Source organism: Gopherus evgoodei, chromosome 3 (assembly GCF_007399415.2).
Source record: "Gopherus evgoodei ecotype Sinaloan lineage chromosome 3, rGopEvg1_v1.p, whole genome shotgun sequence".
Classification (NCBI taxonomy): domain Eukaryota; kingdom Metazoa; phylum Chordata; order Testudines; family Testudinidae; genus Gopherus; species Gopherus evgoodei.
In genome coordinates, this window is record NC_044324.1 from 47,011,138 (window position 1) to 47,033,073 (window position 21,936).

A 21,936-nucleotide genomic window follows, 5' to 3' on the forward strand; every position below is an offset into this window, starting at 1 on the left:
CCTGGGAAAGCAGCAGACAATGATCAGATATCTCTGAAGCTCCTAAAGATAGAGAGGAGGAAGCTTGTGAGTGATATCTATGCACTTCTCTACACCTGTTGAGAAGAAAGCCATATACCCCAGGATCTGAAAGAAGCAAAGATAATTACTCTGTATAAAAATAAAGGCAACAGAGTAGATTACAACAACTACTGAAGGATATCTTTGCTCAGCTTCATCAGCAAAGTTCTTGCAAGGGTCCTGGGAAAAGATTCTGAGTCCTTGCTGAGAAAGTCTACCCTGAGAGTCAGTGTGGATTCAGAGCTGGGAGCTCCATGATTGCCATATGCTTCACATTGCACTTGTTTCAAGTAAAAAGCCATGAACAACAGACACCTCGGTGTGTAGCATTCATTGACCTACAAAAGGCCTAGTAGGGATGGCATCTAAAAGATCTTGTTGAAAATCGGCTATCCACAGAAGGTGCTCTCCCTATTCAAGAAGCTCTAAGAGGGAATTAAGGCAACCATCCAGTATGAAAATGAAACATCATCCAAGTTTAGTATTGATACTGATGTGAAGCATGACTGTGTCTTAGTTCCCACTGGCTTTGGCATCTTCTCTATTCTTCTTAAGTACACCTTTGGAAATGATCAATCTGGCATACTAATTGATTTGAGGATGGATGGAGCCTTGTTTAACATTAGATGATTCCAGAGCAGAAGGCATGTCACCCAGCTTACTATTTGGGATCTACTTTTTGCAGATGACACTGCATTCATCTCTAATCCACCTGATGATCTGCAGGTCATGATGAACAAGTTTTCTGATGCATGCACAAAGTTTGGCATGATAATCAGTATCAAGAAAACAGTTCTCATGTCACAAGGTACCAACAGTCCACCTGAAATCTATGTCAATAATGAAGCTCTGGACAATGTGAATCACTTCTTCTATCTCGGCTCAATTGTTACCAGCTCACTTAACCATGATAGAGAACATGATGCTAGAATTGGCAAAGCTTCTGTTACCTTTGGCACACTTATCTTACATGTTTTGAATATCAAGTTGCTAACTCTGAACACAAAGGTATCTATTTGTTAGGCTTGTGTCCTTAGCACCCTCCTCTATGGTTGTTAAAGCTGGGTTACTTCAAGCAGGAGCAGAGATTGAACTGTTTCCACCTCTGCTGTCTTAGAAAAATCCTTGGAGTTACTTGGGACCAATGGATCACCAATAATGAGATCCTTGAGCGAAACAACCTACAATCTATGCAGAGTATGCTGGACATTTGCAGGCTTCACTGGTTGGGAAACATGCCTCAAAATTGTCTACTGAAGGCTGTTTTGATGGGTTGGATCACAGAAACCCCTTTGGAAACTACCACCCGATATGCCTAGACTACCTCTAAGCCCATTTTCCCTGGCAGCTAGGGACTTTAGTGCCTTGCCTGGTTGTGTCAGACATGCTAGCCTGCTACAAACACAGACCCAGGTCTAAACAACATCCCCCAAAAGCTGCAGGCTTAACTGAAAAAAAGCTTAAGAAGTGCCCCTGTCTTCAACACCCAAATGCCCAGATCCCAATGGGGTCCAAACCCCAAATAAATCCATTTTACCCTGTATAAAGCTTATACAGGATAAACTCATAAATTGTTCACCCTCTATAACACTGATAGAGAGATATGCACAGTTATTTGGCTCCCCACATATTAATACATACTCTGGGTTAATGAATAAGTAAAAAGTGATTTTATTAAATACAAAAAGTGGGATTTAAGTGATTCCAAGTAATAACAGACAGAACAAAGTGAATTACCAAGCAAAATAAAATAAAACACACAAATCTACGCCTAATACAGTAAGAAGCTGAATACAGATAAAATCTCACCCTCAGAGATGTTCCAATAAGCCTCTTTTACAGAGTAGCCTCCTTCCAGTCTGAGTCCAGCAATCACCCCCTGTAGTTACTGTCCTTTGTTTCAGTTTCTTTCAGGCATCTCTTTGGGGTGGAGAGGCTATCTTTTGTGCCAGCTGAAGACAAAATGGAGGGGTCTCCCAGGGGCTTAAATAGACTTTCTCTTGTGGGTGGAGACTCCTTCCTCTCTCCTATGCAGAATCCAGCTGCAAGATTCAGTTTTGGAGTCACATGGGCAAGTCACATGTCCATGCATGACTCAGAACTTTACCGGTGGTGGCCATTGCTCACATGCTACCTTGAAAATTCCCTGGTAGATTTCTAATGTGGATTGAAGTCTTCCAAGATCCACTGTCCGTTAAGTGTTTCTTGACTGGACGCTTGACTTGTAAATTCCTTTCTTAAGAAGCTGACCAAATGCCTTACTAAGGCTACTTAAAATCAAACAAGTACACAGCCAATATTCATAACTTTGAAAACAAAAATGATACATGCATACAAATAGGATGAATATATTCAGTAGATCATAACCTTTGCAGAGATATGTTGCATGGCATATGTAGCATAAAACAAATTCCAGTTATGTCATATATACATTCATAAGCATATTTCCATAAAGCATTATGGGGTGTGTCACAGCTGTGCCCTGTGGCCAACTTAAGAACTGCCCACAACACAGAGGCCAAAGCTCCGATAAAGCAACAAAGTCAAGCAAGGCCTCAAGAAATTCAGCATTCCCACTGTCAACTGGGAAAATCCTGTCCACAACTCTTCAGTATGGAGAAGCTGGGTTAAGAATGGTACAGTTATCACACACTGCCATCAGAGAGCCCAGCCTGAGGCCCACAGGCAATCGAGGAAGTATAGTTTGCTTTAACTTCCATCTGGGGAGTGGTCCTGTAGCCACTATGGGAAGGTTTGCTGCTTACGCATCTGGCTCTTTTCCCATACCATACCACTGATGGACTGAATTTGTCATGTCTCCTTTCATCTGTTAAGATGTTGGATCACCATATGAAATCTAATCACCAACTTTTGGTGATAATAGTTGCCCTAGTGTATGATACTCTCAGAACTCTAAAGCTCAACACATTTGTGACTGGACAATACCCAGATTGGAGACCTCAGATCAAAACTCAGGTGCTATGCTAAGTGCTGTTGTTGAGCCATTAAGTGACATTTTTCCTTCTTTGCTAGTCACACAGCATGGTGCTATGAACTATTGTATTATAAAAAGAGGTCAACTTTAGGTGAGATGTAAAGTAAAGCATTGGCCTCTTGCAGTTATTAATAATCTGATGGTAGTTTTCCCAATACATGGGTATTAACCAAGACTGGTATGGATTAAAATCCAGTTAAAATATTTATGATCTACTTACCCAAATGTAATACAGATATTAACTGCTAGTAGTTCTGCTCCTAAAGTCATTGTTATATAAAGGTGCCTTTGACGTGATTCATGAATACACTGGATGAAATTCTGATTGAATTGAAATCAATGTGAGTTTTGGCATTGATGTCATTGGAGCCAGGATTTCCCTCACTGTAATTAATAAATTTTGGAATCCTTTTGGGTGAAAGACATTTTGTAAGGTGATTATTGTTTATAAACTAACATATGTAGACTGCAACATACATGAATTCTTTTATTGCATGTCCATAAATAATGAGATACCACAGTCATTGAACTATTAATGGGAAAAAGAAAGAAAGAAAGAATTCCCACCTCACAGCCCTCCTCCCCCCCAGTTTGGGTTGATCCAAATGTTCTGTTTTAGTAAAACTGAAATATCTCACTTCAGCTTCATTTTTTAATTTATTTTATAAGATAAAAATTTTTAAAAATATAACAAAAAAGTCATTTTTAAATAGTACTTCAAAATATTCCATTCCAAAAACATCAGCATATAGTTGACAAATTTACATTTTGGATGGAAAAATTCCAACCAGCTCTAATAAACTGTGAAATTCAGTGCCACAGAATGGTGTTGAGGCTAAAAGTTTAGCAAGACTCCAAATGGGACTGGAGACTTATGTGGGGAACTAGAAAAATAGTTAATGCTCACATATATTTTGGAAGAGATAGTAAATTTCATGCTTTGAGTGTTAGGCCAGTCTCAAACTATTAGAGATCAGGATGAGACCTAACCTAGGAGACAGGATATCGCACATCTGCCTACTGTGAGATTTATTCCACCTTCCTCTGAGTCATTTGATATTGACCCCTGTCAGAGACAGGATACAGGAGCAGATGGGTAACAGGTATGAGCTAGGATGGTTATTCCTATTCATGAAATCATCCCATAAAATTTGAATTTAGATACAAAATTTGATATAATACTAGTTAAGCAGTAACATGTTAGTATTTACTCCGCAAGATGCATATGGAAATGCTATATATTTTTCTGTTTTTTTTCTTAGACTTAGTATTCATGGAAGTGGAAGACTAATTATTTGAATAAAGAATGCACCATGCAAGCATCCAAAACACTTTTTTCTTGACAAGCATCAACAGGACTGTTATAGTCCCATGACTTCCTCAAGCAGAGCCTACAAAATGTGCAGTATTGGTACAATGTGTGCAATGGATACATTTAATTACTACATTAGGATAAGCTCATGGACACAAGACATATTTTCTCTTGTGATCTAAACAAAATATAAATCTGTATCACAGTCCGTGTCTGATCCTGCAATTATCAAAGGGGTAGCTGTGTTTGTCTGGATCTGTAAAAGCAGCAAAGAGTCCTGTGGCACCTTATAGACTAACAGAAGTTTTGGAGCATGAGCTTTCGTGGGTCACATGCATCTGACGAAGTGGGTATTCACCCACGAAAGCTCATGCTCCAAAACTTCTGTTAGTCTATAAGATGCTACAGGACTCTTTGCTGCTTTTACTGATCCTGCAATATTCAAGTAAATGGGCCCTAAGCACACTAACTCACTGAGCCAACTGGCTCTTACATGAGAGGGTCAAATCATACCATATTCTGAAAAAGGCAACTCAACCTATTTATTTCAACAAGAACATTGTTGCCTTGGCTCTCTCACAATGTTACCCTTGCTTCCAAAGAACATTTTAAATATTGTAAGATGATGATGCAGCAGTTCATGTAACTCTTTATCTCATTATTTTCTGCATTGATATGGAGTTTATGGGCTAGATTTTCAACTTAATTTTAATGCACACTATCGCATGCTAACCTGCAGATAATGTCATGGGATTGCCACAATAATTGTACTGCAGAGACCAAGAGGAGCGGTGAAAATGAAGATACAGACATGGATTTATTATTTTTATTAGAGAATAAATAATTTACAGAATGCCTAAATTGCTTTTTTTTTTCAAAATATTCATGATTTGACCATTTAAACTGAAATATTGGGGTGTGTCAGGGATACCTGATGATTACCACACATCCTGTTTCTTAACAGCATTGTCCTGATATGCCACAAAATGACTCTCATGGCCCAGACGGTGTCATCACATTGTGAGCCTGTGTCCCAACAATGATGACGTATGGCAATAAGATGAGATAAACTTCAGGGAACTAGCAGTCATTCTGATCCTCATCAAAGATCACCACCCGAATGGAGTTAACATTCAATACAGAATGGATGGGCAGCTCTTTAATCTTCTACAACTCCGCTCAAAATCTATAGTCTTCAGGGTGTCCATTACTGATCTAGAGTATGCAGATGATTGTGTCATCCTCATGCACACTGAGAATGACCTTCAGTCCATACTGGATTTCCCTACACAAGCTTACTAAAGCCTAGGGCTCTCACTCAGTACTGAGAAGACTAAAGTGCTCTATCAACCTGCTTTAGGCCTTTCACATGAACCACCACAAATCGCCATTGAGGATCAGACTTTGGAGACAGTTGAGCACTTTTGCTACCTCGGTAGCCAATTTTCTAAAAATGCAGACATTGACAGTGAGATCCAGCACAGGATTCAGTGTGCAAATGCTTCGTTTTGAAGATCACCCCAATGTGTTTTCACTGCTACAGACTCCCATGCACTGCTATAGGCTAGGGATTGAATGGCTAAGCAGCAGTTCTGCAGAAAAGGACCTACAAGTTACAGTGAATGGATATGAATTGACAGTGTGCCCTCGTTGCCAGGAAGGCTAATGGCATTTTGGGCTGTATAGGTGGGGGCATTGCTAGCAGATCGAAAACATGATCATTCCCCTCTGTTTGACATTGGTGAGGCCTCATCTGGAGTACTGTGTCCAGTTTTGGGCCCTACACTACAAGAAGGATGTGGAAAAATTGGAAAGAGTCCAGAGGAGAGTAACAAAAATGATTAGGGGGCTGGAGCACATGGCTTCTGAGGAGAGGCTGAGGGAACTGGGATTATATAGTCTGCAGAAGAGAAGAATGAGGGGGGATTTGATAGCTGCTTCCAACTACCTAAAAGGGGGTTCCAAGGAGGATGGATCTAGACTGTTCTCAGTGGTAGCAGATGACAGAACAAGGAGTAATGGTCTCAAATTGCAGTGAGGAAGGATGTTAGGAAAAACTTTTTCAGTAGGAGGTTGATGAAGCACTGGAATGGGTTATCTAGGAAGGTGGTGGAATCTCCTTCCTTAGAGGTTTTAAAGGTCAGGCTTGGCAAATCCCTGGCTGGAATGATTTAGTTGGGGACTGGTCCTGCTTTGAGCAGAGGGATGGACTAGATAAGCTCCTGAGGTCCCTTCCAACCCTGATATTCTATGATTCTATGATTCACAGACAGTAACGTACAGCAGGACACCAAGACCCAGGTTTACAAGAAAATTGTTGTTCCTACACTCCTTTATGGATGTGAAACCTGGATGACCTATTGACAGTACCTCAAGAGTTTGGAGAGGTATCACCAATGATGCCTCCAGAAGATCTTTCGCCTCAAGTGGCAAGATCACTGCACTAATTCAAGCATCCTCATTGAAGCCAATGTCACCAGCATTGAAGCAATGATCCTCTGGCACCAACTTGGCTGGGCTGGACATTGTGTGTGGATGCCAGACTCTCATCTCCCAAAACAGGTCCTCTACTCTCAGCTCACTCATGGTCAGAGATCCTGTGGTGGTCAGAGGAAATGCTTCAAAGATACACTTAAAGCATATATTAAGAAAATGGATGTGGATATCACAAGCTGGGAGGATCAAGCCACCCAGTAGTGTCATATCCTCCATCAGGCAGTGGCCCACTTCAAGCAGAAGCGCCTTTCCCTCAAAGCTGAAAAGAAGCCACAAAATGTCTGTACCTACAGTGGGCCGGTATGCGGGTCCAGGATCAGACTCCTGAGTCATCTCAAGACCGATATGTAAATCAATGGTAGAGGTCATCCTCGAATTGAGGGATCGTCAATCAATCAATCAATCATCACCCCATTTGCTTTCAAATGATAATTGTTTTGCAATAACTTCATTGATACTTCAGGATACCTTACGTTGATGTCCGAATTATCCATATATACCTCTTGAATCCTAGTAGGGTGGATTCTGCTATTACTTCCACAGGAAGAGGATTACCACTATTAGCTAGCCTATGACAGATTAAAATCTTTCATCTGTTTAATTTTCTATTAATAGATGGGCATGTATTTCCAGGATATTTCCATGTCTTTTATCTATTCCATTTAATTGATAAAGTTTTCTTCTGTGGACTTTCTCTGGAATCTGCATGTCTCTAACTAGGGCATGTGTCCAAAATTGTATGCAGTATCCTAGGTGCAGCCTCATAGTGACCTGTTTAACTGTAGAAACCAGTATGATGGATTCCTGTTTCTATTACTAGTAACATGAATCTTCTCAGCTGAGACTACCAGCAATAGCTGTGATATGGACTAAGAAAGGGACTGAGACCATCAATTCATTCAATAAAAAATAGACTCTGAGATGGTAAAAAAATTTGTTCAGTGCTGACCTACTGCAATATGAAGCAGCATCCCAGAGTTGAAAGTCTCTTGCTTTCTATTATAAATCCCCTGATACATTCTGCTACCTAGTGTTGTTTTGACAGATAAACGTGTTTGATGAATTCCGTTTTTAGTCACAAAAGCTTCACAGCAATCAACAAAAATGGAATTAGTGTGAGATTTTATAACACTGTTAAGAAAGGAAAGAATCTGAAAGAGAGTCACATACTTCTAAAAATATTTAAAAGAGTTTAATGCATAAACAAAAGCATGGTCAATGAAGACGTTATTGGCATCATGTTTTCAATGTCTTATAAGTATTCTTCAGCTCAAAACAGCATAGTTTGATTGACAATAAAAGAAGGATTAAAAGAAAATATCTGAGACCTTATGGGATAACCATATAATTTAAAAGAAATCAGAGGCAGGAACATTTCACAAAGAGTAAAGCATCAAACCTAAGAAACACAAAGACGAGAAACAAAGGGAAAAAAAATCTTTTAAAAAGGTATTCCAGTACCGGAAACATCAAAATACCATTTCTTTGCACCTTGTCAGGAAATTTTTGATTGAGTTTTACACAATGGGCACATAGGAAATTGTTTTCTGGAGAATAATGCTTTGAGCAGTATGTATTAGAAAAACCCTTTCAACCTTACATATCATAGCATTAACTTTGTAATTGACATCCATCTTCACTGTGAATGTATGGAGAGGAAAAAAATCCCTAGCAAATCTTTTATAATTTCACATGCTCTCATAACCTATTTTCCATTTCCTCTGATTTGGGGTTTGTTTGTAGCTTTTTATTAAACCATCTGATAAAAAAAAATTGTTACTAAATAATTGTAATGAAGATATGAGATGAAAATACTTATTTCCATTTCATGTCTTAGTGGTCCGTGTTATAACTTCCATCTCCAGATAGAGGTTTTCATGCAGGTTTCGTCTGTATTTGTTTGATATGACCCTTATAAATATAGCACTGATTGTTCTTACCTTATTAGAATAGTTAATCTATCTTTCAAGATACTGAGGATGATGTGAACCAGCCAGAGCTAGGGTCTGATCCAAAGCCCATGTAATTTAACAAAAAGAATCCTATTCACTTCAACAGACTTTGGATCAAGCACACCCATTGTCCAAACTCACCCTTTTGGCTTCATTAGTAATTAAAAAGAAATCAATAACTTATGATAAACTCCAGCCTGAGCTTATGCTTATGTCCACAATGACTTTCTCTCAACTCCCCAGGTCTCTCTGTCCTCAAAAGGCTCTCACGCCTTTTACATCTTGACAGTGGTGAAAGTAACTTACAGGACTTACCAGTACTGCTGGAGTCCTGAGGGGGCGGTGTGGCCTCATCTGGAAGAGGCGGGGCCTCATCCAGAAGAGGCAGGACCTCTCAAGATTTAAAGACCCAGGGGCACCGGCTGTGGCCGGGAGCCCCAGGGCCTTTAAATCATCCCATGGCTCCCAGCTGCAGAGGTGGCTGGGAGCCCCCAGGGCTCAGGGGCAAATTAAAGGGCCCAGGGCTCTGGCCGCTGTGGAGCTCCGGGCCCTTTAGATCCCAGCCCCAGCCTGGCAGCCAGGCTCGGGTGGGGATTTAAAGGGCCCAGAGCTCCTGCCACTGTGGGGAGCCCCAAGCCCTTTAAATCCCCGCCATCAAAGCCGGTGCGGTCCGGCATGGCGTACTGGCTCTTGCTGGTACGCCATACCGGACCATACCAGCTTACTTTCACCTCTGCATCTTGAGTGCAATTAACTGACTCCACTTGCCAGCAGTAATAGAGTCATAGGACTGAAAGGGACCTCAAAAGGTCATGTAGTCCAATCCCCTGCACTCATGGCAGGACTAAGTATTATCTAGACCATTCCTGACAGGTGTTTGTCTAACCTTCTCTTAAAAATCTCCAATGATGGAGATTCCACAACCTCCCTAGGCAATTATTCCAATGCTTAACCACCCTGACAGTTAGGAAGCTTTTCCTAATGTCCACCCTAAACCTCTCTTGCTGCAATTTAAGCCCATTGTTTCTTGTTCTATCCTCAGAGGTTAAGAAGAACAATTCTTCTCCCTCCTCCTTGTAACAACCTTTTAAGTACTTGAAAACTGTTATCATGTCCCCACTCAGGCTTCCCTTTTCCAGACTAAACAAAAACAGTTTTTTAAATCTTCCATCTAGGTCATATTTTCTAAACCTTTAATCAATTTTGTTGCTCTTCTCTGGACTTTCTCCAATTTGTCCACATCTTTCCTGAAATGTGGTGTCCAGAACTGGACAAAATACTTCAGTTGAGGCTTAATCAGCTTGGAATAGGTGGAAGAATTATTTCTTGTGTCTTGCTTACAACACTCCTGCTAATACATCCCAGAATTATGTTAACTTTTTTTGCAACAGTGTTACACCGTTGACTTATATTTACCTTGTGGTCCACTATGACTCCCAGATCCCTTTCATTCTCCCATTCTGTATATGTGCAACTGATTGTTCCTTTCTAAATGCATTTGTCCTTATTGAATTTCATCCTATTTACTTCAGACCATTTCTCCAGTTTGTCCAGGTCATTTTGAATTTTAATCCTATCCCCCAAAGCACGTACTTTCTATGCCATTATCTAAATCATTGATGAAGATATTGAACAGAACTGGATCCAGAACTGATCCCTGTGGGACCCCACTCATTATACCCTTCCAGCTTGACTGTGAACCACTGATAACTACTCTCTGGGAATGATTTTCCAACCAGTTTTGCACCTACCTATAGTAGCTCCATCTAGGTTGCATTTCCTTAGTATGTTTATGAGAAGGTCATGTGAGACAGTATCAAAAGCTTTACTAAAGTGAAGATATACCACATCTATGTCTTCCTCCCTATCCACAAGGCTTTTTACCCTGTCAAAAAAAGCTATTAGGTTGGTTTGACACAATTTGTTCTTGACAAATCCGCACTGATCACCTCATTATCTTCTAGATGTTTGCAACTGATTGCTTAATTATTTGCTCCATTATCTTTTTGGGTATAGAATTTAAGCTGACTGGTCTGTAATTCCTTGAGTTGTCCTTATATCCCTTTTTTATAGGTTGGCACCATATTTGCCCTTTCCAATCTTCTGGAATCTCTCCCATCTTCCATGACATCTCAAAGATAATCACTAATAGCTCAGATATCTCCTCAGTCAGCTCCTTGAGTATTCTAGGATGCATTTCAACAGGCCTTAGTGCCTTCAAGACAGCTAATTTGTCTATGTAATTTTTAACTTGTTCTTTCCCTATTTTAGCCTCTGATACTACCTCATTTTCACTCGCATTCCCTATGTTAGACATCTAATCATCACCAACCGTCTTGGTGAAAATTGAAACAAAGAAGTCACTAAGCAGCTCTACTGTTTCCACATTTTGTGTTATTATTTCCCTCCCTCATTGTGTAACAGGCCTACCCTGTCCTGTGTCTTCCTCTTGCTTCTAATGTATTTGTAGAATGTTTTCTTGTTACCATTTATGTCTCTAGATAGTTTGATCTTGTTTTGTGCCGTGGCCTTTCTAATTTTGTCCCTACATACTTGTGTTACTTGTTTATATTCATCCTTTGTAATTTGACCTAGTTTCCACTTCTTGTAGGACTTCTTTTTATTTTTAGATCATTGAAGATCTACTGGTTAAGCCAGGGTGGTCTCTTGCCATATTTCCTATCTTTCCTATGCAATGGGATAGTTTGCTCTTGTGCCATTAATAATGTCTCTTTGAATAATGTCTCATGAGCCCACTTGTACTATTTCAGCACATGTCTAGTATGACTTTTTCAAGTTATTCAGTCCTGTACAAGCTCTTAGGGTTGGCCACCTTGCTGAAGTGCTATAGAAATAATGATCACGACAGGTGATGTGTAATGAATCTGATTAATTTAGAAGCATTTCAAAATAAAATTACATTATGTTCTACTTTTCTTTCCATATCAACCCCAGCTGCATTTAGAGGTGTTGCTGTCCATCCTTCCCCTCTTCTCCTTTTGTTCTGTTATTAAAAAAGGAAAATAACAGGATTTGCTGGTAGGACTCTATAATGTCACAAGAGAATTCCCAATGAAGCTAAATTATACAAGCTATATTACAAGTGTTTAAATGAATATTTTTCTGACCCCAATCATTATATTAGATGCAACTTAAAAAAAATTCCTTTCCTACTTGTCATACAGTACCTATACAGATAAATTATTGTTTATCAAATCCCATAAGTAACCCAGGTGAACAGGCAACCCCCCCCCCACACCTCATTTGCAGTTATTACTGCAAATACAATTGCTGGGTTACACTCCTTATTACCTGCAGAGTCATATTATTAATTATTCATAATTATTTGGATGAGTACCAAATATTCATGATAACTTTGCAAGTTATGAGAGCTTACTGAATTTTAGCATGATTAATTATGCATTTGAAAATACATACTGAGGTTTGATTGTTATTTGCTATTCATTATTTTTACCATTAAAAAAAATCAGTTAATCCCACGGCCTGATCCAAAGCCTACTGATGTCTATGGGAAGTCTATTGACTTCTGTGGATTTTGGATTTTGATCAGCTGCCCCCCTGCCCACCCCAGACTAGAAACAATGTGATGTGACTTTCATGATGCACCATCAACACAAATGACAAATAGTCAAAGAGAACACGTCGGGAACAGGGTTTGTCATCGAGTGATTCCATTAACCAAAAGGTGGGCTAAATTCACAGGGTATTATTTATACTGAATAGGTTGACCATTCTGGCCCTTCTGTAAGTGTACTTAGAACAAAATAATAAGCCAAAAGGCAAAGCCATCTATATATTGTAGGAAGATTTCACTAGAGAAGTGGGGTTAAAGAAGGGATTTGAAAGTGAAATTAGTAGACTGGAGGAGAGACTGTCTCAAGCAAAGGTGGTGGGGAAGAAGATTCAAAGCCAAAAGTGGGAGAAGGAGACCAACGGAGCATTTGTATGAGTATAAGACACCAGAATGGGTGTGAGATGAAATGAGAGCAGAATGCAGCAATTCCAACAATCTAACTGAAGCTCTTTGAAAGTAACACACTGCCCTAAACTCACTGTGAGACATTCTGCAAGTCACTTAACGTCTCTGCACCTCAGTGCTCTCCCTGTAAAATATAGATAAAGACTTCCTTTGTCTTGTCTACTTAGATTATTGGGTAGGGTGTGTCTCTTACTATGTATATTCACAGCAACTATAGAAATTGAGCCCTTATCTCCACTGGGACCTTTAGGTGTTATGGTTAAGTAAATAATCACTAGAAAAATGCTACTGAAGGTACATCTACACTGCACACCACTTGCAGAGGCCTATACGGTGTGAGTAACTACATGTTGCAATGAAAAAAAATCTGTGTCCACACTGAGATGTGTCAGCAGCTCTGGATCCTGGTTCGCTGGGAAGATCACTCTGCCTCTCAGACTCAGTCTCTCTGCTGTGTCTCTTCGCTTGCAAACACTTTCCCAAACAAGAGTGGAGGTTGCTCACAGTTCCTTCACTGCAGGCCCACCTCAGTCAGCTCTAGGCACAGCAATAGTCTCTTCCCTGGCTGCAGTGAAGCCATTAACCATCTCTGAAATACCCTGCTTGATTAAAGCTCTCAGAAGCAGCTTCTGGCTTCCTAAAAGCAGCTCCTGATATGGACATCATTCCACACCAGCCATCACACTCCTCTCCCAAAATGGAGCCAAGCGTGTCTTCTCCCTGCAATCCCAGGGCCACCCAGAGAATTCAGGGGGCCTGGGGCAAAGCAATTTCGGGGGACCCCTTCCATAAAAAAAGGTTGCAATACTATAGAATATTATATTCTCATGGAGGCCCCTGTGGGGCATGGGGCCTGGGGCAAATTGCCCCACTTGCCCCCACCCTGGGCAGCCCTGTGCACTCCCTGGAAGAAGTCTCTCACTCTTTCCTCAAGGCATCATGGGAGTTGTGGTCTCTAAGGCTAGATTGAAGCACACAAGATCTTCCCAACTGGACACTCCCTACACTAACACCAGAAGAAATCAACATACCCCTAGAGCCCCGACCAGGGTTATTCTATCTACTACCCAAGATCCACAAACCCGGAAATCCTGGATGCCCCATCATCTCGGGCATTGGCACTCTCACTGAAGGACTATCTGGATATATGGACTTTCTACTCAGACCCTATGCCACCAGCACTCCCAGCTATCTCCGCGACACCACTGATTTCTTGAGGAAACTACAATGCATTGGTGACCTCCCAGAAAACACCATCCTAGCCACCATGGATGTAGAGGCTCTCTACACAAATATCCCACACACGATGGAATACAAGCTGTCAGGAACACTATCCCTGATGATGCCACAGCACAACTGGCTGCTGAGCTCTGTGCCTTTATACTTACACACAACTATTTCAAATTTGATGACAATATATATCTCCAGATCAGTGGCACTGCTATGGGCACCCGCATGGCCCCGCAATATGCCAATATCTTCATGGCCGACCTGGAACAACGCTTCCTCAGCTCTCGTCCACTCACACCCCTTCTCTATCTACGCTACATTGATGACATCTTCATCATCTGGACCCATGGGAAGGAGACTCTGGAAAAATTCCACCATGATTTCAACAGCTTCCACCCCACCATCAACCTCAGCCTGGACCAATCTACACGGGAGGTCCACTTTCTTGACACCACGGTGCAAATAAGTCATGGTCACATTAACACCACCCTATATCGAAAACCCACCGACTGCTATGCCTACCTTCATGCCTCCAGCTTCCATCCCGGGCACATCACACGATCCATTGTCTACAGCCAAGCACTGAGGTACAACCGCATCTGCTCTAACCCCTCAGACAGAGACCAACACCTACAAAATCTCCACCAAGCATTCTCAAAACTACAATACCCGCATGAGGAAATAAGGAAACAGATCAACAGAGCCAGACGTGTACCCAGAAGCCTCCTACTGCAAGACAAACCCAAGAGAGAAACCAACAGGACTCCACTGGCCATCACATACAGCCCCCAGCTAAAACCCCTCCAACGCATCATCAAGGATCTACAACCCATCCTGGACAATGATCCCACACTTTCACAGGCCTTGGGTGGCAGGCCAATCCTTGCCCACAGACAACCTGCCAACCTGAAACATATTCTCACCAGTAACTGCACACCGCACCATAATAACTCTAGCTCAGGAACCAATCCATGCAACAAACCTCGATGCCAACTCTGCCCACATATCTACACCAGCGACACCATCACAGGACCTAACCAGATCAGCCACACCATCACTGGTTCATTCACCTGCACATCCACCAATGTAATATACGCCATCATATGCCAGCAATGCCCCTCTGCTATGTACATCGGCCAAACTGGACAGTCTCTAGGGAAAAGGATAAATGGACACAAATCAGTTATTAGGAATGGCAATATACAAAAACCTGTAGGAGAACACTTCAGCCTCCCTGGCCACACTATAGCAGACCTTAAGGTGGCCATCCTGCAGCAAAAAAACTTCAGGACCAGACTTCAAAGAGAAACTGCTGAGCTTCAGTTCATCTGCAAATTTGACACCATCAGCTCAGGATTGAACAAAGACTGTGAATGGCTTGCCAATTACAGAACCAGTTTCTCCTCTCTTGGTTTTCACACCTCAGCTGCTAGAACAGGGCCTCATCCTCCCTGATTGATCTGACCTCGTTATCTCTAGCTTGCTTGCTAGCACACATATATATACCTGCCCCTGGATATTTCCATTACATGCATCCGAGGAAGTGGGTATTCACCCACGAAAGCTCATGCTCCAAAACGTTTGTTAGTCTATAAGGTGCCACAGGATTCTTTGCTGCTTTTACAGATCCAGACTAACACGGTTACCCTCTGATACTTCCCAACTGGAACACTCACAATAAATTTCAGAGGCCCCTCTAGTAAAGGGGGCCTACTGTTCCTTTTGTTGCGAAATGAGAGAATATATTTAGAAACTTCTACATTGTAACTCACTACCTGCCACCTTCAGATATATGGACATAACAGCAAGCTAAAACTTTTTTTGTCACTTTCTTAAAGATCTTGTTGCTAAGAATCACAAAATGTTGCTCATTTCCATTACCTCAATTAAGGTCTTGCCAAATTGTTTTCTATCTGTGGCTATGGACTATTTGTAGTGTATGTAAAAATAAAAACATAGGAACCTAAAAGAAGATTAAGAGGCCTGACTTTAGCCTCTATTTTTTTTTTAAATCTTGACCTTAGGGTGTTTTTACTCCATGCATAGCTATAACAAGATAATCGTTTTTTACCTGTCCAAACACCTATAAATAAAAATGCATCAAAACTATCAAAAGGCAGTTGCAATGAAGCATACAGTACACTTACTACTGATAATGAAAAAGCACTAAATACAGAGTTATTATTTAATATAGGAAGATGATCAATATTTGAAGAAAGGGCCAGACTTTGTAATTCAGAAGTAACCATGCTCAAGTCAAGGGAGTTATAGTGCTATAAAACAGACATCAATGAGACTGAAATTTGACCCCCAAATTTGTATAGTACAATGAAACTCTTTAAAGTTTACATTCTGGCATCTTTTTTACCCCCAAGTAACAGTATTTTCACATCTCCTTAACTTGGCAAAAGAACGTGAGAGGAATATTCTTTCTCTCTCTCTGTTTAGTCTTTCACTAGAAACTCTTGCCCTGATGATAAGGCTCATCCTAGGCTCATTGCATTCTGGTAAGGAATTTGACTTACAAGTATATCATATACTCTGACAAGATACGTAACTTTTAATAATACACAATCCTGACAGATCCATTCCATATATCTTGCACCTAATCATAATATTTGGACATTTAGCAGGATATAAAATTAACAAGTGCAAACTCAATAAACCAGACTGCCACAAATTACTCAAAATCCCATTTGAGATATTAGATTTTTTTATAGAATTACAAAAAGTTAGTGGTTGTGGAAAATGCAATATATGTAAGATATTTGGGTTTTAGTAAAGCATTTGACATTGTATCTCACAAAATCTAAATTAAAAATTAATTCAGATTGGCTTGGAAAGTGACGACACATATTCTCACTATCAATTAATTATTATGAATCCTTAATGTGCCAAATTGTGAGATGGTATCTAGTGGGGATGCTAAAGGAATACATTAGAGCTTGTTTTATTTAACATCTTTAATAATGATTGGAAAAGGGAGGAAATAGCATGTTAGAACATGTCATTCATAAGGCAAGGTCCTCACCTACTATAAATCTTCACTGACCCACTTATATAAGAGGGGCTATGTCTGTCCATTAACATCCAGAAAAGACCATTATGATAATCTAGTCTGACCTCCTGTGTAACACAGGCCATAGAATTTCACCCACAGATTCCTACATTAAGCTCATAACTTCTCACTGAGCTAACTTTCTCTTTGGAAAGACATCTATGTGATGCTGTTCTGGCAGGCAAATAGTAAGGACAGAGAAATCAACCAACAGGAACTAGAGGAATTACAAATATGGGCAGAAAATAGCAAAATAAGATTAAATGTAGAAAAAATGAAAGTTAATATATCAGGAGAAAAATAATCTGAATCAGACACTGAGCACTATTTTCAAATCTAGTTCCTTAACATTCGTCTCCTAATTCCATTTGGGAGTTGCCTGATTTTCAGAAGTTCTGAGCACTATGGTTCCCATTGACTTCATCTAGTTATGTCTCTTTCTGCCTCCCCCTTTCTCCTCCCCTCCCCCCAGGAATTAATACCAATGTTCTATTCAAACAAATGTCCCTTAGTCTCACCAGAGAGCAACATTAGGTCTTCTTCTTCCAGGCTGGAATAGAAATTACCATAATTAACTTAACTAAAAGAACAATGTTTCTATCTAGAAGACTTCCTTTTATGAACCCTCCCCATATATTTTACCTTTTGGAAACTGAAGCTGTATTATATCTTGTTAGATTCTATATTTGTTTGACTACCAATTTGGAATGCAGAAATATGTCACTATTCTAAGAGTTAAAAAGCTGGTTTATTTTATTTTAAGAACCCATCATTCTGTATTGGTAAGAAGAATAAAGATTTATTATTTTGCTAGACTTATGTATTCATGCTGGCTGGAATGTCGGACATGCTCTAATGTTTGTGTCTGGCCAGTAAAGGGGTTATATATCACTCATAACTAACAAGATCCTACTTTATCTCAAGAAGAGGAGGCTATGTGCCATGCCACATATGAACAATAATGACCAGGATGCCCATTGTTTAAAGGTTTGTAATTAAGACAAAGTTCATACAAATATGCTGCAATCAGAACTAATAGCAGGATAAACAACATTCCAAAGGACTGTCTCATTCTCTACAAAATATATAGATAGAGATAGAGACAGAAATATATATCACCTGGGAAACTATCATATATATTGTATTATTTAAATTGTACCCACTTGAAACATTGGAAAACCTAGTGCGACAGAGAACAGACTTCATTTTATTGTTCAATTGTATTTCTAAAATATTAATTAATGTACTGAAGGACACCATGAAATGTCACAGTGTACTCAGGGAAATGCATATCCTTGAAGTCTTCAATGTCCAACAAAGCTATCTTCTTTAGGGCTTTAGACTGCAGGAGCCATGTGATAGGGGAAGTCTTTGTGATAGAGAGAGACACAACTACGTCTAGTTAGGAACTGCAAAAAACAACCTAGAGAGGCTATGAGAAGAAAACTGAGAAAGGGCTGGGGAAGAGGCCTAGACACATACAGCAGAAATGGATGAAGAAATGATCAGGTCATTGAAACAGAGCTTGCAGAAATCCTAGACTAAGCATCTGCTTCCTTTTAGGGCCCTAAAGTCAGAACCCTTCAGAAATGGGGAGGGAAGAAGTCCCCCTTCTCCCAGTCCTTACTACAGTCAAGTGGAAGCTGGTCATGACCCTGGCAGAAACCCTAGGACAGGGGTCTCGAAGTCCCAGCCTGCGGGCCATCTGTAGCCTGAGAACCTCCCCACTGTGGCCCGCGGAGGACAGACCCCCGCAGCTCCCATTGGCTGGGGAGAGGGACATAGATACCATCACTAGTCTCTGGGCAGAGTCAGCCATGGAGGCAGCATCATTAGTTGCTGGGCAGAGTCAACCATGGAAGCAGTGCCACTTTTTTCCACAATGAATATAAACAAGTCAAAATACTGAACACAACTATCTGATGTACACCTTGCTGCAATCCTGAAAGTTTCAGCTGCTCAGTCACTGAGGCCAAACATCAACAAACTGACAGAAGTGAAGCATTGGCAGGTGTCTGGTACATACTAAAAATTCTCTGGTAAGTGAAGAATTATATAAAATTGTTTGACAGTTTTATTATTTCTAAGAAATTCAAAATAAAAAAATACAATTATAAACATTTTCTTTTCTGAACACCATCTTCAGTGACATTATTGGCCCACTGGGAGGATTTGAGGGCTGGCACTGGTCCTAAGGTAAATTGAGTTTGAGACTCCTGCCCTTGGACTAAAGCAGTTGAAGTTAGCCAGCTACAATTTAGTTAGGACTTCTGCAAGAAAGGAAAGGAGGGCCTTGGGGAGCCTGCGATTGAATGGCAAAATACCCTAGTGAAGGGGCTGTACTGACAAATAGGTGTCTCAAAGAGTAGGAGGCTGTACTGAACACTATATTGGATTTTTATGCATCCAACATTTTGCCTGTCTGACCCAGTTCCATTGCCATGGCTTCACTGGGTCATGTCATTTTCTGGATCATGATCATCATCATAACAATCCAGGTAGCAGTGATTGTGCTGTGCTGATCATTGACTTTGGTGTCTCAGGGAGACATTCTACCAGCATCATAATCTCTCCTGGGAACATCAGGGAGAATGGCATCAAGCTTTTGAACTTGACATCAAGCTCAGCAACACAGAAATTTGGTGGACTAAAGTTAGGGTTTCTGGAGTGGTTCATGAGTTTAATGGTTACAAGGACCACCTAAAGGACCCAGATGAAATGTTCAAGGGCCAGACAGCGGTATTTGCAGAGCAGGTGATTGGTGGAAATGCTCCTTAATGCAGAGCGGTGTGCAGCTCTCCGATGCTGTCATCTACGGGTGCTCTATCACCACTTCCAAAGGGAATTGAGAGGCAGGGCTGGAATATATGACTGGAGTCTTCAGCTCTCTATAGGTGCAAGTGGATTACAATATCAGCACAAACACCCTGCAAGATGAGGCTCCGCAGTGGTTCCCTTAACCTTTTGTGATATGAACCTGCAAAATAACACAAGACAACTTATTTGAGGTCTCCAGCATAAGCTGCAAGCTGTATTCTAAGAACAATGATGTCAGTGTCTGCTTTGCACAATATTACAGCTAATGATACCTATACCTGTGTAATAAAAAATAACATCGCTAAAGCTATGGGGACATCAAAGTGACAGTTTCCAGCATTGAGAAGATGGTCCACTTGCAGCTATTGAACATGAACATGGCATCAAACTCCTTATTGTCTTTATTGGATGTTTCTACCTTTCAGGTACTTGATGTCTTGTTATGCTTAATCTCCATAAAGACAAATGCAGAGGAGTTGGACATGGAGGACAAATACCACAGCTGTGGGAAAAATTCAATCTTACTTTCCCTACTGAACTGAGAACTGTCACTATAGCCATGTACGGGCCTTAGGGTATATAGTGGAACTAATATGAAGCTGCTGCTGTTGATTCGTGTGTGCTTTGCTGCTGTTACTGGGTTGGTTTATTCATAGATATGGATAAGATTAAAAAAATCAGAGATGACAGAATGTTGATTTTTTCTTGCATCTGAGAGGAGACAAATTCCACATGGATACCTGAATGGATTAATTGGGAAGGAAGAAGATCTAATCAGAGGTGCAATATACATTTGCTTACCTGGATAACTTAGTGATCAAAACTTTATCTGTAGCTCTTTATCTGAAGGTTCTATCCAAGGTTGCAACTGAAAAAAAGGATTTGCCACACTGGAACAGATAATTTGTCCCTTGAGTTCAGAATATTAGAATAATATGTAAATTGCATATTGTCTTTCTTAAAATAACTTGTAAGATTTGATTATCCATGCCTCTCCTTAGAATTCTATTTCAGTAAAACAGTGGTTAAAGGTGATAAAAGCCTTGTTGGAATCATAATTTGTTTGGGCTTTTTGTTTAAGTCTCTTATTTTACCTCAAAAGGAATGGAGTCTGAGCAGCCCTAATTTAGCCAGATGGCTAACTTACACTACCACAGCAATTGAGAGGGAAATTGATGGACAGCTGGGGTAAACACTCAGGCAATAGCTGTCACTGATAGCCCCTTTACAGGGTTAAATGTGCTAATAAAGTTTGACTGCAATATTTAGTAAAGTGTACCAAAGTCCTTCCACAGTGACTCCAGAAAGACTTTAAGGTAGGCTGTAGAGAATTTAGATGCTACTTAAATATAATCAATGACAAAACTCCCATTGACTGCAGTGGGGACAGGATTTTACCCTGGGACTGGTATCGCCTGAGCAATTCTTCTTGCACACATATATACCTAAATGCACAATCTAGTCTTCACTGTAAATAACATATGTTTATTGTTATTACATCCCAACAGGATATCTAGAGTGCCTACAAAATATTAATATTATTAATAATAATAATATTAATAAAAAATAAATATTTGACTATTGTCCTTATGTAATAGCCTCAAATTTCCTATGTTTCATTTGCATTCGTGCAAGATTATTTCTGTGGTATTTATTAGAATCAACATTAGCTCGCAATAATATTTTCATTATTTTGAAAAAAGGAACATAACTAAAATCATCCCAATCAATATGAAATTTCCTTATAATTTATGTGGCTTCTGAATTTCAAAAGACTTTCTAGATTATAGTAAAAATAGAAATCAATCTATTTGTTTCTTTAGGTAACATAATTGTTCAGAATATGTTTACTGTGGTAGATTTAGAGAAAACAGTGAACATAATTACACTGTAGTAGTTCACCTATAAATGATCGAGTGCAGCATACCAGAACATATGAAGCTCCAATTCCAGATGACATTTTATAGAGAAAATAGACTCTGAATTATTTTAATTCTGGGCCAGAACAGTGAGCTG

At 40.1% G+C, this 21,936-nt stretch overlaps 1 long non-coding RNA gene and 1 pseudogene across 1 annotated transcript; one reads left to right on the top strand and one right to left on the bottom strand.

Annotated features, from left to right (window-relative positions):
- Positions 1 to 2,212: 2,212 nt before the first annotated feature.
- LOC115647472 lies at positions 2,213 to 10,301 on the bottom strand. The gene is made up of 3 exons (XR_003999326.1): positions 10,291 to 10,301; positions 4,956 to 4,960; positions 2,213 to 2,269 (listed from the first exon to the last, which is right to left on the bottom strand). It is a non-coding gene; the product is annotated as an uncharacterized LOC115647472 (long non-coding RNA).
- Positions 10,302 to 19,544: 9,243 nt separating this feature from the next.
- LOC115649365 lies at positions 19,545 to 20,462 on the top strand (annotated as a pseudogene).
- Positions 20,463 to 21,936: the final 1,474 nt, after the last annotated feature.